The sequence below is a fragment of the Eufriesea mexicana genome, unplaced genomic scaffold, assembly GCF_001483705.2.
Source record: "Eufriesea mexicana isolate 0111107269 unplaced genomic scaffold, ASM148370v2 scaffold596, whole genome shotgun sequence".
In the NCBI taxonomy this organism is placed as follows: domain Eukaryota; kingdom Metazoa; phylum Arthropoda; class Insecta; order Hymenoptera; family Apidae; genus Eufriesea; species Eufriesea mexicana.
The window spans coordinates 1,688,309-1,712,386 of NW_016908754.1; the positions used below are offsets into that span (position 1 = coordinate 1,688,309).

Sequence of the window (24,078 nt, forward strand, 5' to 3'; positions counted from 1 at the left end):
GTCGGAGAGGGAAGAAGAAAGGGCGGAATAGGGGCAGAAGGGGGCGCAGGGCACGGGGGAGGGACGGGGAAGGGAATATTGAAAAGCGGTCCTACGAACGCGATCAAGAGGGCCAATTACCTGGGTCGGGGGTGGGCTGGAGGGCACCCCCGCGCGTACGTGTACCGAGCACGTATTTTATCTACGTGCCTGACGCGAACACTCGAAGCGCACTCGAGTCACCGCGAGTGCTCGCATACGAGTAGCGCATTCGAACGTTCGCCGCTAAATTTACCTGCTCGCTCGTACGTTCTTTCTGGAGCAGCCAGATACACATAATGCTCGCCTAGCTACGTTCCGCTCGGCTACCATTGTACGCTGCCATACGCTCGGGCCAACGGAGTAGGGCGTCGAGTTAAGGGTAGCTCGCGACCACCATCGTTGGGAACATTTATCCGATCAAATTTGCCAGAGGATCATTTTTACGAGCCAGGTCGATGCGGAATTTCCCGGCGTCTTTTTGCTCCTCGGTCAAACTCCGGCAAGGGTTGTCGGGGGAGAATCGATCGCGGTTTGTCCGTTCGATTAGGGCGCGTTTGAATTTCTTTCGAAATGGCCGAGATTCAACGCGTGTACCTTCCATGGAACTCATGGAGGCAGTTGGACGAGCAATTATTTATAAATATTTTAATAATACCGTGTTTAAGCCACGAGTAAGATGTGCCAAAGGAAAATTTACCGAAGAGATTGAAATTGGATTGACATAGCAATTCAAATTAACCCTTTCGCTACTACGGGTGACTATAGTCACCGGCCATAAAAATTAAGACAAGTGCTATCGTTTCGGTTAGCTCTCTTCGCAAAGAATTGCAAGCTCTATTGCGATGCTCGGTTTTTCCTTTTATTTTTTTCTTCAAAGATTTGCGTCGAAAGACCGAATGCTAAAGATTGCACTATCGTAATGTTGCCATCTTTGACACGTTGCTTCGTTCTACGGGAAAGACTTCGCGGTGGCAGCCGCCGTAGCGAAAGGGTTAAGAGACTTTGACAGGATGTTGCCGACAACTGTCACGCAAAAATCTTGGGACCGGAAATTTCGACCTATTTGGTACCCCTAACGTTAATGCAAAGCTATGCAACGTAGCGAGTGCATAGACGAGTACATACCCGCCTTTAAATTCGCGAGATAGATAATTAACTTCGCAAGTAAGCTGAAGCGGAGTAGCAACACGTCGGGCATCCGAATTCGTCTTAGACGCGCGCGCACCGTAAAGGACACCCCGAGAAAGGGGGCCGGTTAATTAATCGGTGGCCCATTCAGCCGGATGTTTACGCGGGGGCATTGTGATCTCCGGATGAAAACAAAATGGGGGAGGGCCAGTGAAAAGGATCTCGTTCGCGGACCGGCGGAGATTAAATTGGCCAGTGGCGCAATCTTTACGGGCACCGGGGGCCACTGAAATCTTAATTCAAGCTGCCGCGCCACTGGCATGGGGGCCGTAGCCCTTTCAAAAGCGGCTCGTTTTCAAGAGAACCTTACGATTGTTGTTCCGCTGTGGCACACCCGCTTACAAACACGTTACACACACAGTTAGGTAATTATATTTACCTTCGCAGTTTTATTATTTACGGCCCAGCGGACGGGCTTGCCTTGTTCGTCACCCCCTTCGCCCCTAGCTGCCTCCTCGCGCCCCCGACGGAGCCACGCGTTTCGCCGTTCGCTGATCAACGGGCCAAACGCGGTTCCACGATGATTACCGAAGGAATATTGCCCGTGAAATCGACGAAGATCCGCAGCTCCTTGCCTATTTTCCGGCAAGATCGACCAAAGGTCATTCAAGGTCGCTCAAAGGTCGTTCGGGATAATTAGAAGGTCGTCCCGGGTCCGACGATTAGTCAAAGTTGCTTCAAAGTCGCTCAAAGGCTAGGGTAACCCTTTTACTGCCACCCCCGATCGCGAAGGACGAAAAAGTACAAAATGTCACGGTCGCTTTGATATATAAACTTGTAAAGAAGAACGTATCGACCTCCCCAAGCGAAATTTCTACTATTTATTTTCGTCGAACTCAACCCTTTCGCTATTTTATAAAATTAGGGGTTCTGTACGGTTATAAAGATATGCTAATTATTTTACGATTGTTAGGGATGATTTTAAGGACGATTAAGGTAATATACATGTATATATTATCGTGTATACGCTAATCCCAAAGTTATAGGTAATTTTCTAAAATCTTTTTAATATAGAGTTATTAAAAAATAAACATCCCTCTAACTTTTAAGATGGGGGGTTTTTTAACGTTTTTCCTTTTCGCGTAATACTTCATTTTAAACAAAAATGCAGGGAACATAAAAATATTTTGACATACGTATACGTATGGTAGAAATTTATCCCATGAACATGCGAATGCAATTATGATTTAGAAAAAATGTATGAATTATCAAATTTATTATTAATAGCAAATTGTTCACAGCGTAAATTTATAATAAAAATGAAAAAATTAATGAATTATTGGTCACTATTTAAATTTGGAACGTATTTGTGTTACAATGTTCCAACAATTTGCAAAAACTTTCGAAATTATTGCATCGATTGTTAATAACAAATTAATATTGTTAATAACAAATTGTTCACGACGAGAATTTACAATAGAAGTGATAAAATTTATAAATTATTTGCTATTACTATAACTCACGACGTACATGTCTTAAAATGTATTTGCATAATTTGCAAAAAGTTTATAAATTATTATACTGATTGTTTATAACAAAATAATATTGTTATTAACAAATTGCTCGCAACGTATATTTATAATTAAAGTGCAAAAATTAATAAATTATTGGCCATTAAAGCGGAAAAATAATAAATAATGGAATCGGTAAAGTTCGAAAATTTTCGATTGGGGTGGGGGGATTCGGCTGATCGACGGCTATATAAGGAGCGACGCGACGCCGCAAAACTCATTTGTCAGTTCGACTTCGGAAGTGTAACATCTAAATTTTCGTTGTGCGCGAGGGGTAGGGATTCGAAGTGAGGTTGGGGTTGGCTCCCCCACCCTCACCCCACCCCATTAAACAATTTACTAATAATTTTTGTTTTCTTTTCAGATATTAATTTTTCTTTTTTTTCAGGTTTTAATACTTTTTTCTTTTTTCAGGTTTTAATTATTCTTTCACTTTACAGCTTTTATTTTCTGTTTCTATATATTTTCATTCGAATATTTCGTATAATATTCGAATGTTTCATCGTTGGTTTGTTCATATCTCATCGTTGGCTTGTTCATCTCTCATCTTTGGGTTGTTAATAATTTTCTTTCTCAGGTCTAATCTATTTTTCTTTCAGCTTTTAATTATTTATTTCCTTTTCCGATTTTAATTCTTCTTCTTCTTCAACATTTTATTTTCTCGTTTCTATTCATCTTCATTCGAACATTCGAATATTTCGTATAATATTCGAATGTTTCGTCGTTGGTTTTGTTTCTCTCTCATCGGTGGCTTGCTCTTTCCACTTGGTTAACCTTCATGGTTTCTATTCGTTCATCTTCTTTCCTACTAATCCGTTTCCTTTCAGATTTATATTAACAATAATATATTCTGTTTTAGCTTTTAGGATTCTTAAGATTCTCAAGTTTCCTCACAATTTTATGTAAGACATCGATGGACGATGCGGGATGCGTGTGTTTAGACGTAAGTAGACCTAAGTAATCATAAGATAGATGCCTAGACTAAGTTTGATGTGCGCGCTATCTGTACAGAGGTAAGCTACCTAACTTGGATCGAAATTCTCTATCTTTTTCCACTTGTCCCTCTCGTTTACCAAATAGAACACAATTGTTCTCGCGATAATCGCGATCGTTCTTAAGTACTGACTAGCCTGCGCGACGTACTCTCGCGTACTCGATAACTCGGTGTTTCGTAAGTCATCCAAACGATTCGTTCCGACACTCATCCTCGCCACTGCCACCCTTGTCACGCGTCGGTTCTAGGGTGGTCGGCGGGCTGGCACTCACCTGGGTCAATCCGAGGGTCTGTCGGCCCTAGTCGTCCTGGGCACCAGCGCGTGCACGACCGGGGTATGGGCTCTGTAGCCGTGACACTGCATATGGGCCTACGGTCAGACCCCATGGGATGATTAATTTCTCCCCCATGTGGCAGGGGCCTGCGTGACCGGCTACAGAGCCTCGCTAGGGACCCTCGGCTTGATTTTGGGTGTTTCGCTGGTTCGTCGATCGCTCTCGTTCGCGAGTAAGTCATGGCAGGGTCTGTGGTGGCTGGATGGGCTAGGTTCGGTCGGGAGGGTGCCGAGGCACGGAGTTGTCTTGTACGCGAGAGTACGTCTCGTAGGCTAGTCGGTCTTTCGAATAATCGCGACTTCGTTCGGGCGCGATCGCGATTTTTAACTTGCTCGCGTGTTTTATATTTTACTCCCTATTTTTATGAGACATAATATGTCTTAGTGTCGCGACAATAGAGTAGTAGTATTCCGAATCGAAGTCCCCTTTGTAAGACACGAAATATAATAAAGTGTCAGTAGATTCTCACTTTAACTTCTTTCGCTCCAAGTTAGATTAGATACCTTTGATACAGATAGCGCCAGTAGGATGCGCCACTAGGGCGCATGTCGGGTCTCGATGCGTAGCCACCTCCACGTGGTGAGACCTGGTAATTGGTATCGTTTCCCTAAGAACAATCTTTGGGAAACGATACCAAGCTAAGAGCTACGCACAAAGTTTAAAACATTCCCTATCTATCGTAGATTTTAGAACAGAATTTTTTTTCTTTCGTAGACTGTTATATCTTACCTCGATTACACTTGATATTCGGATTACGCGTAGCTACGGCACTGCGGAGGCTACAGAAGCGAGAAGTGGTTGCAAGGTAGTAAAACCCCGTATACGCGTTATCCTCGAATATTTTCTCTCTCTGATCGAATTGGAAACTGTTTCGACGATCCCGTTGCATGGTATTTCTTCATGGAAACTTACGGAATATTATATTGCGTATCAAATTCCTGCGAAATAGACAACTTTTTGCAAAATTGCAAGAATAGAGGCCCGCGAATTTCAGCATCCCTAAAGCGAATTCTAACACAGATCGAGTCGCGATATTTGCTCTCTATGATTTACCCTCAATCACGAAACTCGATCGATGGAAAGGAGGTGGGAAGTAACCAAGGACAAAGGACTCTCCGGGAAAATTGCGAAGCCGGAGAGGGAATTCGTTGCTCGCGGGATGACGGTGTCCGAGGAACGCGGAAGACACAGGCGAGCTCCGTGTTTTTCGAAGAGCTGGCAAAGAACGAGGAATCGACAGGGCGGATTAATTCGAAAATGAACCTCGTAAAGGTTAAAGTGCTTAACGAACTTCGGTATCAATGTAGCCCGTTAGCTAAGTGCGCGGCTGCCACGCTGTTTTCGAGATCAAAGGGTTAATTAAACGCTTTCTTTGCGGGGCCCCCACCGTTGCTCCCCGACCTCACCTGCTAAATCTGTTTTGCGAAGTCCCAGCGACGATACTCAAGTACGCCCAACCCGCACCCCGTGCTTCCCCCGTCGATAGGTCGTGCACGTGCAGCTTTAGACTACGTTCACACGCGATAGTCTCGCCTCTAATTGGACCTTTCGTCGGATCCAGCGCAAGTCGCTTGGAAATGACATTTTTTCTCACCTCCGATATTTCAGGGTCCACGACGAATCTTTATTTCGCATTCACAATTCAGCCCTCGCCTCCATTCCGACACGATTCGTCATGAAAGACGACATTACGAGACTGTTTCTCAGGTTTTTCCTCGAATAAATCGGAAAACTATCCTATTAAAAAATATCACGTGCGTTATACCTATAAAATTCGAAGAGAAACTACGGGACAGTGCCGTACAAAACGATACCGTACTCGTCGCGATGGAAAATTAAAAATAAAAGAATTAAATATTTCCAAAATGAATGCTAACTAATGGATATAAAATAACACGATAAAATTAATATATCGCCGAAAAATAATCATATATGCTATTTCATTTTCTTACCCCGAATGAATGACGCCTGGGAATTAAACGGCAAGCCGAGGGGTTAATTCTTCCGTGATACGCGCGACAGTTTCCCCGAGTTGGCGATGAATTCGAACTCCATTACGAGCCTAAGTTCCGTGTCTTCCACTGATACGAAAGTAGAGCGAAACGGGTATGAAATTATTTTTATCACGGGGCAATTGCCGGCGGGAGATCGTATTAGAGATATCGCTGGTTCGGAACGCGCAATCGTGTCGAAAGTTAGCAGCGTAACAACGACGCTGAACGACGGCTATAGAAAAGTAACGCAACGCACACGCCGGGGCCCGACGTTGAAACCGCGTCGCGATGATGACGATAACGATAATAAAGAGGAGAGCCGGTGTAAAGCGCGAAGCGAAACACCCCCGTGGAACGGCCCTGGGAGGGTGTCGCGGATAAAACACGCTCGGAAAGCGGGGGGAAAAAAGCGAGCCTTCGTGATCGAAGCATTACCTTTTACAATATTTACCGTACGCGAAGTAATTAAGAGGCGGTTTACACGTGCTAGGAAATAACGATCGCGGAAGGTGGTAGTTAAGGCTTTCAGCGGTGACGACGATAACGGTCCAATTGCCAGTGCTTCGACGATACGTAATTTTCCCTGTCACTCGCGACGGCACACCGTGCCACTTACCTCGATCCACGTTCGAATATCTCGTCGTTAAATAATAATAATGCAAAATTATTGCTGGATTAATCCTACACGGACAGAGATCCGCGCGTCTAACAAACGATTCCCTTTTAATAACTAGACAGATTTATTTTAACCGTCTGAGTCCCAAGCAGCGCGATCGCGCTGTTTAGATTTCATGCGAAGAAATTGACATATCGATTTCATTTCGAGCGTTGTGGACAACTGACGGCGCTTCATCGACCAAGCAAGTACTATGCGCGGCTGAAAAGAAGTCATCTGAGAAACTTGTACGACCGAATCTCTACCAACCCAACCATTCTAACGTCATGGCAGAATTAGAGTAAAGCGCTTCCCTTATTGGCAGGACTGATCCCTTTCTATTAGCCCGGTCATAGAACACCACGTGACAAAGCAAGCGAACGAAGCAACGAGACGAAGCGAGACAGACGCAACAAATAGATGCAAGAGCGTAGACTCGTCCCAAAAGCATATTAACTTCAGATTCTTCTGACGTGCACACGATTATTTGCAATTACTAATTACTAATTAGCATCTCGATTAACTTTTCCTTGCATTATGCAGCAAACGTGCTGTACTACACGCATATTTTTATATTTATGTTGTATCGTGTGATTTTTTAAACGGTTATCTAGTACGATGCAATTACATAATTAATTTATCATAAAAGATACATCTTAAATTTTAAATCAATTTTCATAAATGACGTTAATTATTATTACTTTCGTGCTCCTTTATCTTATAAATCTTCCGAGCTATTGTCATCTGATTCCTTATCCGACTCGCTGCTTTGTATTTCCAATCCCAGGTCTTCAGTTGCGTCTTCTATTATTCGAATGCAAGAATTTTACGGATATCTTACGCCTATGTTAACGTATCGCCTTACCGAACTTGGAGGTAGTAGTTTTGGGAGTGTCATAGAAGAGTGGGTATTACTAGTGGAATACCCCTCTTGCCCCGCAACCGAACGAGATGACTTCTTTTCTGATGACCGAAGCTCACCGCTCGAGTGCAAAGGGTTAATCATACGGAAATTGGAAATTAATCGAAGTAGCACTGATCTTATCCTCGTATCAATAAAATCCTTCGCTGAAGTCCTTCGCAGTTCGCAATGCAACGATAACTTTTCCCTCGTCGTGTAAATTCACTGTCAATCTGGAATTTCGAAGAACGCCTTTTGCAAGATGAAAACTCGAAGACAGTGACAGGCAGAAACCACTCTAACCACCCGAATTTCCTCAGCGACAGCTTTCAAACGAATCGAACACGCGACACTCGTCCAGCCACCTCGCGAATTACCCCAATTCCACGGCGCAACCCCCTCCGCGATAGAGCCAACGACGATACGCGTCGGACGACGAGGTGGCGTGTATCGACAGACGTACGGGAGCGTCGCGGCGCGGAATCGTTCTTTCTGGTGTCGCCGCAAAGTGCTCGATAACGGCCACAGGATAATGACACGCGTAACCATTCGCAATATCGTATCACGTGGTATCGCGGCATTGTTTCCCGACGCGTTTCACCGTGATCCTAGCCGTCGCCGAATGGCCAGACATATTCCCACCCCTCTGGGCGACGGCTGCCTTTTTTTCGTGTTTCACGCCATTCTCGCGTTTTACGATCGTTAACGCGCGCGCTAACGTCGGCTTATTCCCGCTTGGTCGCCGCTGTCGCGAGTTCTCCTTCGAAACAACCCCCGGAGTGGCTCTCTCGAAGGACCTTACGCTTCGATGCTATCGCTGGGTGCTTTAGCGACTGCTTTGCAGCTGGAAATTAGCGATATCGATCCGACGAGGTAGGTAACGATCCAGAATTACGTTTGCAGGAGCTGGAAAAAATTATTTCCACCGCGGACGATTTTCCATAGTTCCTGGATCGCGTTTATTGGCTCTTAAAATCACACGGTTATGGTTCCAAGGGTATCGTTATATCCCCTTTGAAGAAATTTAAAGGACGACGCGAATAGTGGATAAACGACATCGTTAGTCGAGTAACAGAGGTATAGTTGCGAGGATTTTCGGCGCGGATTAAGAGTGCAAGGTCGTATGGGTGTTATTCGATGGAGGATTTTCACGAGCCCGTACGCGGTCGGTTTCCCAGGGACCAGGATCGGGGGCAGGGTACACCTGGAGCGCAACCTCCTCGAGGAAGAAAGCTTGTCACGGTGTTTAAGAGCGTTATTCGACGTTTTCGAGGTTTTTAGCCCGAATTCACGGCGCGGTCAGGCTGTCAGCGATCGTTGGCCAGAAATTGACCGCGTTCCCTTTTCAATGCCGAGAGAGGGGCCGATTGTCAAGGTTCATCGGACTGTGAAAGACATGGGGCTATATTCTATGGGAATTTCATTGGCCGCTGCCTACCGATCGCCGCGCGCTCGTCTCTCACGTGTAATCGAATAAATAGCACGAGCGGTCACCGTCGTAACGCTTCGTTAACCCGGAAAGGAAAAAGAAACGGGGGAGAGGGGTCCACCTTCCGAAAGGGACTCGGTTCGAGCCGATTTCTCCAATTTCGATCGGTGGAATATGAGAAACTCGACGAGCACAGGCCGCGCGCCTAGGACGAACGAAAGGGTGGAAAATCGGTGGGACGCGGGGCGAATCGCGGCGCCGAGCCGCAGCTAGACGATTCTGCTTGTCCCTGGGACGGAAGTGACGTCGCGGGCACCGACGGAAATTCGTACTGGAAATTCCGATGGGTTCGAGAGGTCGAGGAAGGGAGAGAAGAGGGCAACAATCAGGGTAGACCCGGCATTACGCCCCATTCATCCCCTGCCGCCGCCCCTTACCACTCTCGAACCGTATTTGGCTGACAATTCTTCATTTGCGTGCAGCAAACTCTACGAGCGCGCCGCGGCATAGCGAAAGGTTTAAACGGCTCGCAAAAGCCGGCTAAATTCGACTCCAATTTGCCGGCTCATTCGTGCAACGATCGGAAACAAAATGCCTCCACCGTTCGTTCTTTTTTCCCTCGCTCTCCCGACTATCTCTCTCTCCTTCCTTCTCTCTCCGACCAATACGCTCGCAACGTTCCGCTGACCGAACCCCCCGTGGCCTATCGATACGCGCCTTTCCAAATCAACTCGCATTGTCTTCCACGCGAATTTTTGATGCGACCTCGTCCGGGCTACGATCCTTCTTTTTTCTCTCTGACTCTCACTCTCTCTTTCTATTTTTCCCTATCCCCGCACTCGTCTTGCACCGGTGACTATTCGTCGATGGAGGAAAAATGACGGGGGACGAAGTTAAGGGTGAGTAAGGGAGGTACTTTTTGATCTCACCCTGGTCCAGCTCGATCCTTTCGCCAGAAAGGTCGAGAGACGTTGCCGCAACAGGGTCAGGCGGGCATTTGGTATGGCACAGTTAGGTGTACATACAGCCGCGTACATACGTCGACGTCACTCTGCCGACGGTATTGTCAGAAGCTGACTAGCCTACCATCCGGGAATACGAAATTCGCCGTTGGTTCCGCGATATTCCGCCGCCCACGACTTTTCCTACGTCGCCCTCCCCCCAATCTCTAAGGACGCGTGACGCGGTCGCCAAATATTTCCTTTTCCCGGCCACCGTTTCCCGATTCTATTCATCGAACGTCGCGGGGCCGTGTGCGATTGTTTCTTAGCGAGCGGCCCGCACCGCCACGATCGTCCAACGCTGTCCGCCAGGACAAATGTATTCAGTCTGGCCTCTTTCTTTTCCATTTGTTTCGGCTAACCCCCCACACACGCGAGCGGTGACTCGATTTAGCCAGGAATTTCAAGCGGACAGGTGCGAAACTCACGGAGTCCGGCGTACACGCGGAAAGCATACGCGATGTGCAAAAATACGAGAATTTTGCGTTTCCTAATTGACCAGGGATCGGTCAATTTTATTTTCGATACGGATGAATTTCATATTTCATAATTAGACGACGATTGTGTTACTCGAAATTAATGCACTGTGTACCTCGCTCGCGAGTTTTCTCGTTTTCCACGCGCCATTTGTTGTGGGCCTTAGATGTCAACGCACTGTCATGTCAAAACGTGCGATCCCTAGCGTTTGTGTTAGAGATTTCTATGCGGTACGTAATGTGTTTGATAATTCGTAATTAAAGCATCGCGTATTTCTCACGAGTTTTCTCGTTTTTCACGCGCCATTTGTTGTGGGTCTTAGATGACAACGCACTGTCATGTCAAAACGCGTGGTCTTAGAGGTTTCTATGCGGCAATGCGTTAAGCGGAAAATTTGGCGGTAAAGTTTAATTTTAAGAAGAGAAAGATTCGACTCACCCCTAACGCTTCGAGGACTGCCCTCCACGATGAAATCCGGCAGGTCGCCTAGTCCTTGACTGATTCCCGAAGATGCGAGGCCATCGGCCGCATGATTTCTGAAAGAAGAATTAAACGTTAGCGATTTTTGAAATAAAACGCCCCCTCTGTTACCGAAGTTCGTCAGCTCGTTCGCAGGAAGTTTCTGCGGAACTGGCAAGTTCGTCGGTTAACTCGCGAAAAGTGGAATTACAGAATAACGCGCACGTAACAAGCCGCATCGCGATCGAATTTAAATTTTCCGAACTTACGATACGGAGAACCTTTGCCCCTTGTACCTCGGATCCTCTTAACGATATTTAAACCTCGAAGCTGCAGACGATGTCGCGATTAATCGCAAGTTCAGCCGCCATTACGGTGCACCGCGAGAGCTGTTCTAGAATTCCACGAGACTGGGCACGAGATATTCATTTCTCCGATATTTTCGCACAGTTTCATAAATTTCTGTCCCCGCCATTTTCAATTTCTCGTTTTCGACGAAGACAAAGGGGCAGCGACGAATTTGAATTTAAAGGACGCGTTTAAGCAACAAAATCGACGCGATACTGGTTGCAGATCGGATACCTAGCGTCATCGGAGAAAGAATGATACGATAATTACGCGTCCTCGATCCCGGCAACAAGATCCGCACGGTTTTATTACGCCATAGTTTAAATGGCTGCCCAGGAAATCAAATTTAAACGTCTTCCACGCGATACGGCAAGAAGGAGATTTAAATGGCGGCGAGTTGAATAAGCACGCTCGACCCGGCACCGCTAATTAAATTCCAACGCAAAGAATTAACACGAAGTAAAAAAGGATAGACTCTTTCCTTCATCGCTCTCTCCGCGTAACTTTCTCCGCCGATCTCCGACTTGTAATCATCGCGTGCATCCCATTGTTCCTCGCGTGTTCCATCCGTGGCTTCTTATTACCGGTGATCGGGTTATTAAAGTTGACTTAATTCGATAACGAGCGGGGTACGTTAACCCTTTCGCGAGTAAACGCGCGGTTCCGTAAGTCTCGGGACCATCTTGCGCTTAACTCACTAGCGCCACCACGGCCCGTATCTAGGATACGTGTATCGCGTATATTATTGAATTTTCTAATTTTACCGATAGAATCTTCGAATTTTCTGCCTACCACGCGTGTCATACTGCTCGCGCAGTATCGTAAGTTTTTCCATCGTGCACGCAGAGTTGTATTCGTGTAAAGGGTTCACGGTTCTTCCAATGGTAGTAATACCCGCAAACTAGTGTCACGATTAGAGCAGCTTATAACGCACGTCTGAAGGATTGAGCAGATAGAGGCAAAGCTATCAGTCGGTTAGGTGATCCCGATTTTTCAGAGACGAAAAAGAAGAGGAAGAAAAAGGACAACGAAGATAACCCTGTCGCGAGTAAACGTTCGGACCATCTTGCGCTTAACTCACTAGCGCCACCACAGCTCGTATCTACAACACGTGTATCGTTGAGTTTTCAAATTTTACCGATAGAATCTTCAAATTTTCTTCCTATCACAAGTGTCATACTGTTCGCGCAGTATCGTCGCGCAATATCGTAAATTTTTTCGCTGTACACGCAGGGCCGTACTCGTGTAAAGGGTTCACGGTTCTTCCAACAGCAGTGCCACGATTGGGGCAGCTTATAACGCACGTCCGAAGGATCGAGCAGACAGAGGCAAAGCTATCAGCCGGTCAGGTGGTCCCGATTTTTCTAGACGAAAAAGAAGAGGGAGAAAAAGGACAACGAAGATGGCGCGGATAGACGCGAACGAGAACAGACGCGGGGAGTACGTCAAATTGATCCATATTAATACGTATATTATTGAATTTTCTAATTTTACCGATAGAATCTTCGAATTTTCTGCCTACCACGCGTGTCATACTGCTCGCGCAGTATCGTAAGTTTTTCCATCGTGCACGCAGAGTTGTATTCGTGTAAAGGGTTCACGGTTCTTCCAATGGTAGTAATACCCGCAAACTAGTGTCACGATTAGAGCAGCTTATAACGCACGTCTGAAGGATTGAGCAGACAGAGGCAAAGCTATCAGTCGGTTAGGTGATCCCGATTTTTCAGAGACGAAAAAGAAGAGAAAGAAAAAGGACAACGAAGATAACCCTGTGGCGAGTAAACGTTCGGACCATCTTGCGCTTAACTCACTAGCGCCACCACAGCTCGTATCTACAACACGTGTATCGTTGAGTTTTCAAATTTTACCGATAGAATCTTCAAATTTTCTTCCTATCACAAGTGTCATACTGTTCGCGCAGTATCGTCGCGCAATATCGTAAATTTTTTCGCTGTACACGCAGGGCCGTACTCGTGTAAAGGGTTCACGGTTCTTCCAACAGCAGTGCCACGATTGGGGCAGCTTATAACGCACGTCCGAAGGATCGAGCAGACAGAGGCAAAGCTATCAGCCGGTCAGGTGGTCCCGATTTTTCTAGACGAAAAAGAAGAGGGAGAAAAAGGACAACGAAGATGGCGCGGATAGACGCGAACGAGAACAGACGCGGGGAGTACGTCAAATTGATCCATATTAATAAGAACGGCGGTTCGCGTTGCCGGATTTTTGCATAAATTTGAATCGGCCCTAGCGCGGCAAGGGTTGCGAATTTGAATAATCGAGAATAATTCCGAAGTTTTCGCGCCGTGTAAACGGCCAGCCGACGTAATCAGCGCGGGCTTCGAAACATTTCATGATGTAACGCCTCCTCTCTCCCCGGCGAGGATGTGCGGCTAATTAAGCGTCGGCCGGCCCCACCGGCCATCGGAAAAAAATACACCGTTGGCACTACGAATTTTCCTTTACACCCACGTCCGTTTCCCTGCCTTTCGTTCCCTTTTTTTTCCCCCCTCGTTCCCGCGCCGCCTCCCGGGATTCGGTGAACGACGGGATTCGGCCGTGTTTGCGATTTTAATGAATCTTAACCACGCGATAGCCCACGGTTTTATCCCCGCGACGCGGCGCGCTGCATGTATCCGCTCTGATATTTTTGTTCCAGTCGTCACGCTCTTCTGTCGCGTATAATAGTTCGGTCCGCCGTCCCGTGTAGTTTGCATATTCGTCCAGGGTTTCGACGAGTATGCGAAGAATGGCCGGTATTTGACGCCGGGACCTGATATTACACGGTTTTAGAAATTTTTACACGCTCCGGATACATCGTACGCGAAGAAATCGTTTCACCGTGATTTTTGAAGATATAAGTATTCGATGATGGACGATATTTTCTTAGAGCTTCCAGCATCCGTGAGGATCCTTCGAGGATCCATTCTCATCCTACCGCTTTAATTTATCGTATTAATAAATACGTGATTATCTAAACTTCAAATTGCCCTGCCTACTTGGCTACTCGAATGCGATAATTAGTAGATCCGATATTAAACCTGAGCAAGGAAATCCAGAATTATGATGACGAGTGTGTAGCCTGGGCCGGCATCGGCCTGGCGAGGATCTGCACCGGTATTTGTTTCAACTCTTTGCACTCTGTTGTCACAGCTATGGCGACATCGCAAGATAGCCTGTAACTCCGTTGTCACTGCTGCGACACTAGAACTCCGCTGAATTTATATCAAATATTGTTAGATAAAATTCCCGAAACACAGGGTTACCGTGTGTTTACCGATAGATATTATACCGGTACACCTTTGGCAGAAGAACAGATGAAAATGAAATGCTACTTGATCGGTAAACATCGTGCTATAAAAGCTAACAGGAAAGGTAAAATGACTCGGAGTTGCTGGTAGGTCGTATTAAAAATTGCTCGCAGTGCAAAGGGTTAATCTTTCCCTTTTTCAGCGACGTTAGGAACGCGACAGTTCAGTTCCTTGCCAGGCCTCGCTGCCACGTCGCTTTATACAAAAATATATATATTCCTTCAGTTCGAACCAAGCGAATTTAATTTATTTCCTTTTCTTGCCCATAATCCCTGCGATAATATTTCTGCAACGCCAAAGAGAGTCGCGTTTGCGATTAAATTTTCTTTTCTCTAAGCTCGAAGTAATTATTGGGACCTTTGCGTTGGGTCCAAAAGATAAATTTCGCGAATCTACCCTAGGTACCTGTGCCGTTAGGTCGTCGGTTCAGTTCCTTGCTAGGCCTCACCGCCATATCGCTTTACACAAAAATATATATTCTTTTAGTTCAAACCGAGTTTAGTTTTTCCTCTTTTTCTTTTCCCGTAATTCCTACACGATAAGTAACGGATCTGGGTGGATGCTGGATCTGGACTATAAAGCGAATCGAGCTCGGATTCGAGGCATCTGTTTCAACCCGAAAATTTCTCCCGTCGAATTTCGAGCGATCGACGTCAGACTACTTATGACACACGTGCCAGGAATATTCTCCGCGACGGAGTGACGCGTCTGAACGTCTTGGGAGGCAACGTTACATTGTTACATCAGAGAAATAATATGCGAGACGGAGTAGGAGGAACGGCGCTTAACAGTTTTTATCTCGGTATGCGGTAATCTGCGACCGTGGCGGCGTCGTTCCATCTCCCGGCAGATTAAAGCGAATCTTATTATATCGAATGACGAGATCACGTGATCAATCACAAAAACACACAACGGAACTGTCGTGTCTCTAATGCGAAGCGGAGGAAGACAGCGATACTCGAAGAACGGGCCACCCGTCGTGAACGTGGAATGTGGAACTGTACCGACAGGGCCGGCGATGCTGGTCCCTTCGCCCCTTATCGATCACCTCGCCTGTCCCTTATCCTCGCTCTCCTTTGCATTTTTTAAATCGAAAATCCAAAACGCAACCGACTCCGCGTTCCCCGTCTCCTCCTTTCCTCTCGCTACCTGCGAGACAACGCATGCTCTCCGAAAGAATATACCAAATATCCTCGAATAATATCATCGAATAATTCCTCTCTCTTACGTAAGTATCGAATTTGTCACGCGACAGTATGACGCTCGGCGAAATTATAATAATCGCAACGTCTCTCGTTCAGAGCGCGACAACGCGATGGCGCAGCCTGTAATTTTCAGCGTTCCCCGATACCGATGATATTCCTTCCCCAATACCGTCTATAGCGAAGGATGAACCACGGTCTACAGTTTTCCCCGCAATTTTTATGGCTGCGATGAAACGACGCTGTCGCGTTAGAAGACACGCGAGCAAATAAAAACCGACGATTCTTTTTCCACTTATTTTTCTACAAGTCCCGCGAACTTGCACCGCAAAGTTTGCCCGAGCTGCTCCGTGAAACGCGGACTCGCGAGAAACGTCGTTCCATCTTCGAGTGGTAGCCGTTCGTCGAAAGCGTGGACGCGTTTAATTTTTCACGCGTGCGTCGTTTCGGCTCGATCGACTTTCTAACCCGGCCCTATTATTACGTCCTGGAACGGACTATTTACGACACCGCGGGCTCCGCGATCCGCCTGCACCCCTGCGCCCCACCCCCCGGCGGCAGGTCAAATGAAATTTTTCCTTTCACGAAATCCTGTTACCTCTGGGACTCCCCCGGCTTGTTCCGTGGCCCTTGGTCTCTCGTCCTGTTATGGTCTATCCCATTATAATTCCGAGCATGCACGCTCGTCGTCCGTACGTCCTCCAGAGAGATGGAAGAGTGTAAAACGTCGGACACCTGGGCAGAGAGTTTAGCCGGGTATTGTCAGGAGACAAATACGAGTTAATACGTCATCCAGGGACCTATTCAGGGCCCAGCGCCGACGAGAATGGTGATCACGAATTGGCCGGCGTATAAATGTGTTTTAATTGTTCCCGCCCTCCCTCTCGCGCCCCGTCTTTCTACGAAGCTGTGTCCCACGTCCCCCCTGCTCGTTCTCGCCAGCTCGCGCTTCGGCAACCGCCGTAGCCCCGTCTCCCTTTCGCTTTGTTCCCTCGGCCACGGACCCGTTCGAGGAACGCCGTTCGCGGAGACTAGCCGAGATGTGAAACATAATAAGAGGCGGCGCGTTGAAGAATTTCCTATTATCTTATTGTTGCCCGGACACCCCTTTGTGCCCGCAGATTCCACGTCAAACGGCGTCTCGACGTCGGAGGCCTGCCATTTCCTTCGGTTATCCTCCAATTCGCGTAGGCAACTTTCGCGTACTTCGATTCGAACAGGGGGGTCACTGGGAAACGAAAATCTCGGGAGGTTACGCCATTTTTCTGCCAGAGGATGGGGAGCACAGAGGATACTGTTCTGGGGCACAGAGGGTACTTTTCTGGGGTACAGAGGGTACTTTTCCGGGACACAGAGGATACTTTTGTGAAGCACAGAGGGTACTTTTCTGGGGCACAGAGGATACTTTTGTGAAGCACAGAGGTTACTGTTCTGGGGCACAGAGGGTACTTTTCTGGGACACAGAGGGTACTTTTGTGAAGCACAGAGGATACTGTTCTGGGGCACAGAGGGTACTTTTCTGGGGCACAGAGGCTACTTTTGTGAAGCACAGAGGGTACAGTTCTGGGGCACAAAGGGCACAGTTCTGGGGCACAGCGAAATTTGGAATCGAAAAGAGTAATAGAAAGTTCTGGGGCACAGAGGGTACTTTTGTGAAGCACAGAGGGCACTTTTCTGGGGCACAGAGGGTACTTTTCTGGGGCAGAGAGGGTACTGCTCTGGGGCACAGAGGGCACAGTTCTGGGGCACAGCGAAATTTGGAATCGAAAAGAGTAATAGACGAGGAATTGTATATTTTTCTTTAGAAATTTTAGGTATTTCTCTGATGACGAACTGGATGCTCGTAATTTGCGTCTATTAATGAGGGACGAAAAATTGTTGTCGTCTTCATTACGGAATGAGGTGAAAAATGGGAAAAGAAACAGAAAGGTTGGAAAGGGTGAAACAGCGTGGAATTTTTTAAACGTTGATTTCGAAAGGTGTTATAAACACTTTTTCCCGGATGATCCGCGCGTGGATCGCAATTGAAAAACTGTTAATGACACCGTGGGCAACAGCACGTGTTGCTCCAACGATAGAACGATACCGCGGATGAAATTGTCCAATAAATTACTCCGAACGCTGGACCGGCCGAGTTTCAACTTCATTCGGCTGATAATAGCTCGCGCGAAAACTTGATTTCCGTAAATCAGGATAAAAATATTTGCGGCTTCGCGGTCGATTTTTTTTTTTTTTTTTTTTTTTATTCTACCACCATACTAGATCCGATTCCAAATAATCCTTTAATGCTGTAATTGCATTTATCGGGGATCCAAGATTTTTGACACGATCGTTGATTTTATTAGCATGTCCTACCATCCTAACTGTAATTTATAACAGGATATAAGCCGAAGATGGCGCTTCTGATCGACGTTAAACTTAGTATTAAAATTAGTATCGCAATCAGTAGCAAAATTACTACCGAAATAACGGTAAAAGAATAACCGCGGAATGACCTGCATACCGAAATATCGACGTTCTGTGACCCTGTGCAAATTAGAAAATTAAGGAAATTAAGGAAATCTTTGCAGGAATGACTATTTCTAGAGATAGACTATAATTTCACCGATTATCCTTTCGTTATCGTAGTTTTACTTTATATTAAATACCAAGATTATTCGATATTCGAGTATCTCGTTACGCCACTGTTTTGCCTTTTCTCAAAATAATAACGTATGAATATTTTCGTATTTCGTATTACAAATTTCGCGTGAATAAATGTCGTTGTTCGGATGACACGAAAAACTGTAGCCAATTTAAATTAATCTGCCGTATAAGCAAACAAAATTGCAATTATAAGGGGTTAATATCAACAAGTACGCGAAGACGGAACGCAGTCTCGCATTACATATTCCCTTCTCAATCAGCTTCTTGATCAGCTTCTTGCCTCCTTCCGAGGAGTTCATAAGCAGGCACGGACGATTTATCGCCGGTGCCTCGGCAAAGCTTCCCCAACAAAATTCCCGCGAACACTGGCCGAGCAAAAAGTCAATTACACACCGAGGTACATCGAGGCGCAAGCCTGCGCCGATCGACCCCCGAAAAAATCTCGAGCCCGGCGCCTATGCTGCTGCGGGGTCCTCTTTACGTATGCACGTCCCCGATGCACACTCGCGCGTGCACACGAGTTGGACGAGTTGCACGTTGCTGGCACACGGACGTAAGGTACACCCGGGCCACGTTGTCAGTGGCGTATCTTTGCATTGACATGATGGACGGCCGACGTGAAATTAACAATCTTATCCGGTCATTAATCCCTGCGTGAGCGCATAATGCGCCGCCACGCGGCCATCCTGTTAATTAAATTACCTTTATCTAGCCCTCTTTAAAGGTCACCACCGTGTCCCATTTTCTTCCCAATTTAAATCTTATTCGAATATCGTTTCGCGGATTTTAGATGACAGATTTTAACCTCTCGAATATTTTCATATTTCTATTTTACTCTCCCACGGTAAAATTAGAAATTACGTTAACTCCCTGCGACACAGGATTTCAGATAATAATATAAGTCCAGGTTGCTTAAAAATTTTATTGCGTTTTAAGTGAAACAAAATTGGTATATTTTTACTAATAAAGGAATCACCTAATGCGAAATCATAAAACCAGGAGAAAAAGATTGTAGAAATAAACTTTCCACCATGTATTACGGTATATCAAAAAGATGGGTCACTTTTAACCCTTTGCATTCGAGAGGTGCCTGTAGGTCACCATTTGATAAAATTTCGAAGCTCGATATTAATTAATATATCAAATTTCAAATAACGTAACACTTTGCGAGGTGACGAAATTGAATAATTCTACGTGTTAATTATTATACGATTTTTTATCTACTGCTCAAAAAATATCATCAGCCCTATGGAAGAAAATTTGTCAACTCGTACCCATGTTTAGCCAAAAAATCGTCGAGCGCAAAAGGTTAATCCCAGTGTGCCCCAAAGAGTTAACCCTTTGCACTCGAGAGGCGCCTCTCAGTCGCCATTTAATCAGATTCTAAAGATGGATGTTAATCAACGACGAATGCGTGGAATATCGAAGTAAAATAATTCTACATCTTAATTTGCATACGATTTCTTATTTACTGTTTTAGAAACACCCTCGACCTTATGGCAGAAAGTCTTCGAATTACTATTTTCCTGTGTATTAACTCACGTGTTTCACGTACATTTGACAGCCAGGTATATAATTTCCGATTATCTATTTCCCATCGATCTCTGTTGCAAGTGTAGAATAACAACGATAGCCAAGACCCCCTAAAAGGAAGAAAGAAAATAATATTCCAATATAAAAGGGAATAATAAAACAAATAAAAACGAACGTTGATATTGCTACCATTTTGTGCGAATCTTTGCATGTGCCACACATCGATAGTGTATATAACAGTAACAGTAACCGAGTATACAGGAACTCGCCATTGCAATGCTTCTATACTCGTATCTGCTAACTTTCGCATAATTACCAACGCAGTGAATTACTTTTTCGTCCAACACGCGTAATTCAAAAGAAATTTCATAGCCCGTGTTGTCAATCGATACTTTCGCGGCTTCTTAACCGGGCAAACGCTTTCACCGTGTAAAAGGAGTCTCAGGTGCACGAACGACGTGGACAATTCCGGTTACCGACGTAAAGGTCAAACCGGTACCCAGCGCAACCCTGAACTGTCAATAAGCGAGCCCAAGAGGCATCGATTTTTGACGCAGATAAATACAAACTGGGTCGTGTCCGGCTATAACCCACGGTCACTGGTGGAACGGGTCCGAGCGATCGGGAAGCAAGGAGGAATCGTGGTCTCGGGAACGAGAGTGCGGGCTTTGATTTATTCGATGTTTAATTAACCCCGCGACCAGCACGGAATATTCTAGTACGATTAAATCGCGAGTATATGCGCGAGATGTAATATTTCCATTGGGCCAACAGCCAGAGGGTCGAAGCGGAGGAATGCGGCAAGAATTCCACTTGTCGCTTCGGATCTTCGATTCCGTGGGATTAACAGCGGGGAACGCGAAGAGTGAATAGGGAAACGAGAGAGAGAGAGAGAGAGAGAGAAAAAAGGGTGGAAAGAAAAGGAGAAGCGCGATAATAACGCGGCGTAAGAGGTGGTAATGGGCAGGAAACTCGTGTCCTCGAGAAAATAATCTCGGGGAGATTAGGCGAGTCGTTTAGCGGAACAGCACGCTCCATTCAGATGCAAATGTCTGTCAACAGGTACCCGGCTCTGTTCTCCGCTTGCGCGAGATACGCTCTTTTGAGAGAGCCCCGGGTCATCCCACTCTCCTCTCTCCGCCCTCCTCTTCTTTCACGTGTCGGAAATTTTAAAAACGATTAACCCCTCCGCGGCCGAGGGAACGAGAGGCTTTTTACTCGGGGAGAATACTGATTCGTCAGCCTGACAAACGCGACGACTCTCGAGCATCGGCTGCTAAAGGTGTTTAACATTGTTCGCCCGTACGAACCGAGACGGAGGGACCCCGGCAGTCTCGTCGCCGGAGAAAAGAAATCTTAGTCGTTTTCGTGACCCAGTAGCTCGCGAATCAACCCCCTCGATTCCACCCCGAGTCAAAAATATAGTAGATCGAAATACAGTTTGTTTCCCATTCGAATTCCAACGCGGCTAAATCCGAACTTAATCCACGCGCGAACTGTATTATGCGCAGACGCGTGCCTGTCAAGATGGGCCCGAGGTCCCGAACGAGATTCGAGATTAGAAAACGCAGGATATTTCGAATAAGTTAGAGTAATCGTCGCGTCTGATGCTTATCCCAAAGCATGTAAACTCTCCAAACGCATTGATGATATTTTTCAACCCTTTGACAGCTACGAGCGTAAATATGCATCTGGTGAAAGACTATGGACGCAAATGCGTGTTCGGTGAAGGTTTTGGTGGTTTGCTTTGTTTCATGTGTATGTTCGACAATTGTTTCTATCGTACAGGTCCAACACACTCGTAGAACGCGAAGCGCTTCGACTTTGACCAGATCGCTGTCAAAGGATTAAAGCCATGTAAAGAAGTAATATGAGTCGACCTACCCTATTTATCCGTGAAACACGGCCATTTTTATTAAATAAAAATATCGTTCTAATAATGCGTACTATATACGTAAATCGAAGACCATGGTACATCGAAGACCAGTCATGACAGCGTCTTGCCATGTCAGTCTCAAAACGGTCTGCCTAGGTCTACGTTTTCACGACGAAGCAAATTATACGGGGTACGAGACCAAGCCCGCATAGACGTTCCTCTAAGCCCATGTAAATAAGTAAAATGGCGTCCCAAGTGGAGAGATAAGACAGACCTGACCGGTGCTCCAGTTTCGGAGACGGCGTCGGACGGCGTTCGCCATAATTTCGATCACCTTCGGCTCTGCCACCGGCAAAGGACATCGGGGGGTGGCCGCTGTTGCGATCGTTTCTCCGTCGTTTCCCCCGCTGTTTAAGGTTTTTCGACGACTCGTCCAAGCTCGGTTTATACGCCGTGGCGTTCCGAGAAAACAGATGAAAATCTCACGCGGCGAATGCAAAGCAGTGGCGCGCCTCCGGCTCCGTTTCTCGTGCCTGCTCGCCCTCGAAGATCGTATCGAGGCCGCTGGAAACGGGCTAAAAGGGGCGACTAATGCGCCCCGACGACTTCTAACGAATCTGCCGTTCGCGATTTAAAGGGGCCCAAGCGGCGGCGCGGACCGAGGGTGTAGAAACGAGGCCGCTACGAGTCATTGCAACGAGATTAACAGCGATCCGCGGTTCGCACCTGCGCGCCTATGAAGCGCTCCATAGGCGAGCCTACAATTATACGCTTAATCTCGATTTATCGTGCTCCGTAATGAGCACCGTCGGGGGCGGAACAGATCGTTTGCATGGAAATGCCGGGGCATCTCGCGCGGCGATTTATTAAAAGCGACTGCGAATAGGCAGGGGGTGGGTCGGTCGGGGTACACAGGACGGCGATGTCTATTTCTTGCGTCACGCTCGCGATTCGCTGGGATAAATCTGCACCGACGTCAGCCCCGATTCGATACGACGCGATAGCGTAATTCGCTTGCAAAACGCTGGCTCGACCTTGGTGATTTAATCGATCGTCGCCGGATGATTAATCATCGAGGATCCTCGATGAACCGTGGCTCGATTTCCCGGTCGCCGAGGAGACACAGCGTTGTTTACAAAAGTCGTGCAACTTGGAATCCCATGGGAGCAGCCATCACAGGCGGTGGAGATCATCGGCCCTTGGCCTTGGTGAATCGTGGAAGCATAATTTTTACGGTGACCTCGCTCAACGGAGAAGAGAGACTCAGGTATTTACGATGGCACTCGACCGGTGACATGGGTTTCTGAGACCAATGAATTTTAATTCCTCCACGGGCCGAGGCCTCTTCCTCGGATCCCGGGGCCCCCGTTGGCAGCCCCGCTGCGACACCAGCACGATGATTTAATATTTTAAGAAAATGAGAGGTCCACCCTTAATTTAAGCTCACCGTGGACGGGACCGTGTTCCTGGCAGCGGGAGACCCAGAAAGCCATTACCCAGATATTCGATTCGACAGTTCGGACGATGCTTTCGTATATAACAGTCCACCCCCCAGCCCCCCACCCCCTGCTCCAGTCCGCCTTCTTCCCTTCTCGATAATCCCTCTTCACCGGGCTTCCGATGCACCGGACACGCGATCAAGATTCGTAGATCTCGCGTAACGACCCGGATCGACGACCGAATTTGAGAGAATCGACAGTTCGGAAAGTAGGTCCCCGGGCAGCTGGTTTCTTTGACCCGCGTTGTCTCCGGCCATTGTTATGTGCCTTTAATTTCGACGGGTACGCGCGAGAAATCCAAAACGTTCGCTTTCACTCCGACATCTTACCTCGTTCGCGCGTTACTCCTCTCGACGGGGCCATTTTGTCCGGATAATCTGGCTTTTATCGGTGTCTTCGTCGCGATTTTTACGCGAGCACGACTTCCCGACGTAATTCCGATTTACGAGCAAACGATGATCCCGAAACAGGGGAACGGAGGGGAAAACTCGGCGGAGAAACGAGAGGTAAACAAGGTAAAGAGGAAAAAAGGGGAAAAAAGGGGGGAAAAAGGAAGAAAAACGGAAAGATTATCCGTCAATAGGAGGCACGGCTGGTAGAAGCACGCATTCCACGCACGTGAAGGGCCCGAACACGGGCCTTAGGACTCGACTCGTCGGCCAGAAAGAGAGACGGACAGAGAGAGGGAGGGTGGACGCAGG

The 24,078-nt window shown here is 46.8% G+C and overlaps 1 protein-coding gene across 1 annotated transcript in view; it reads right to left on the bottom strand.

Moving 5' to 3' along the window:
* Nucleotides 1–10,998, bottom strand: part of LOC108546041 (LIM/homeobox protein Lhx2) — a 225,822-nt gene extending 214,824 nt beyond the window's left edge. Inside the window, exon 1 of the mRNA XM_017897959.1 lies at nt 10,945–10,998. The gene's annotated coding sequence lies outside the window, so the exon portion shown is untranslated. The remainder of the gene's footprint in view (nt 1–10,944) is intronic.
* Between the last annotated feature and the right edge of the window lie 13,080 nt (nt 10,999–24,078).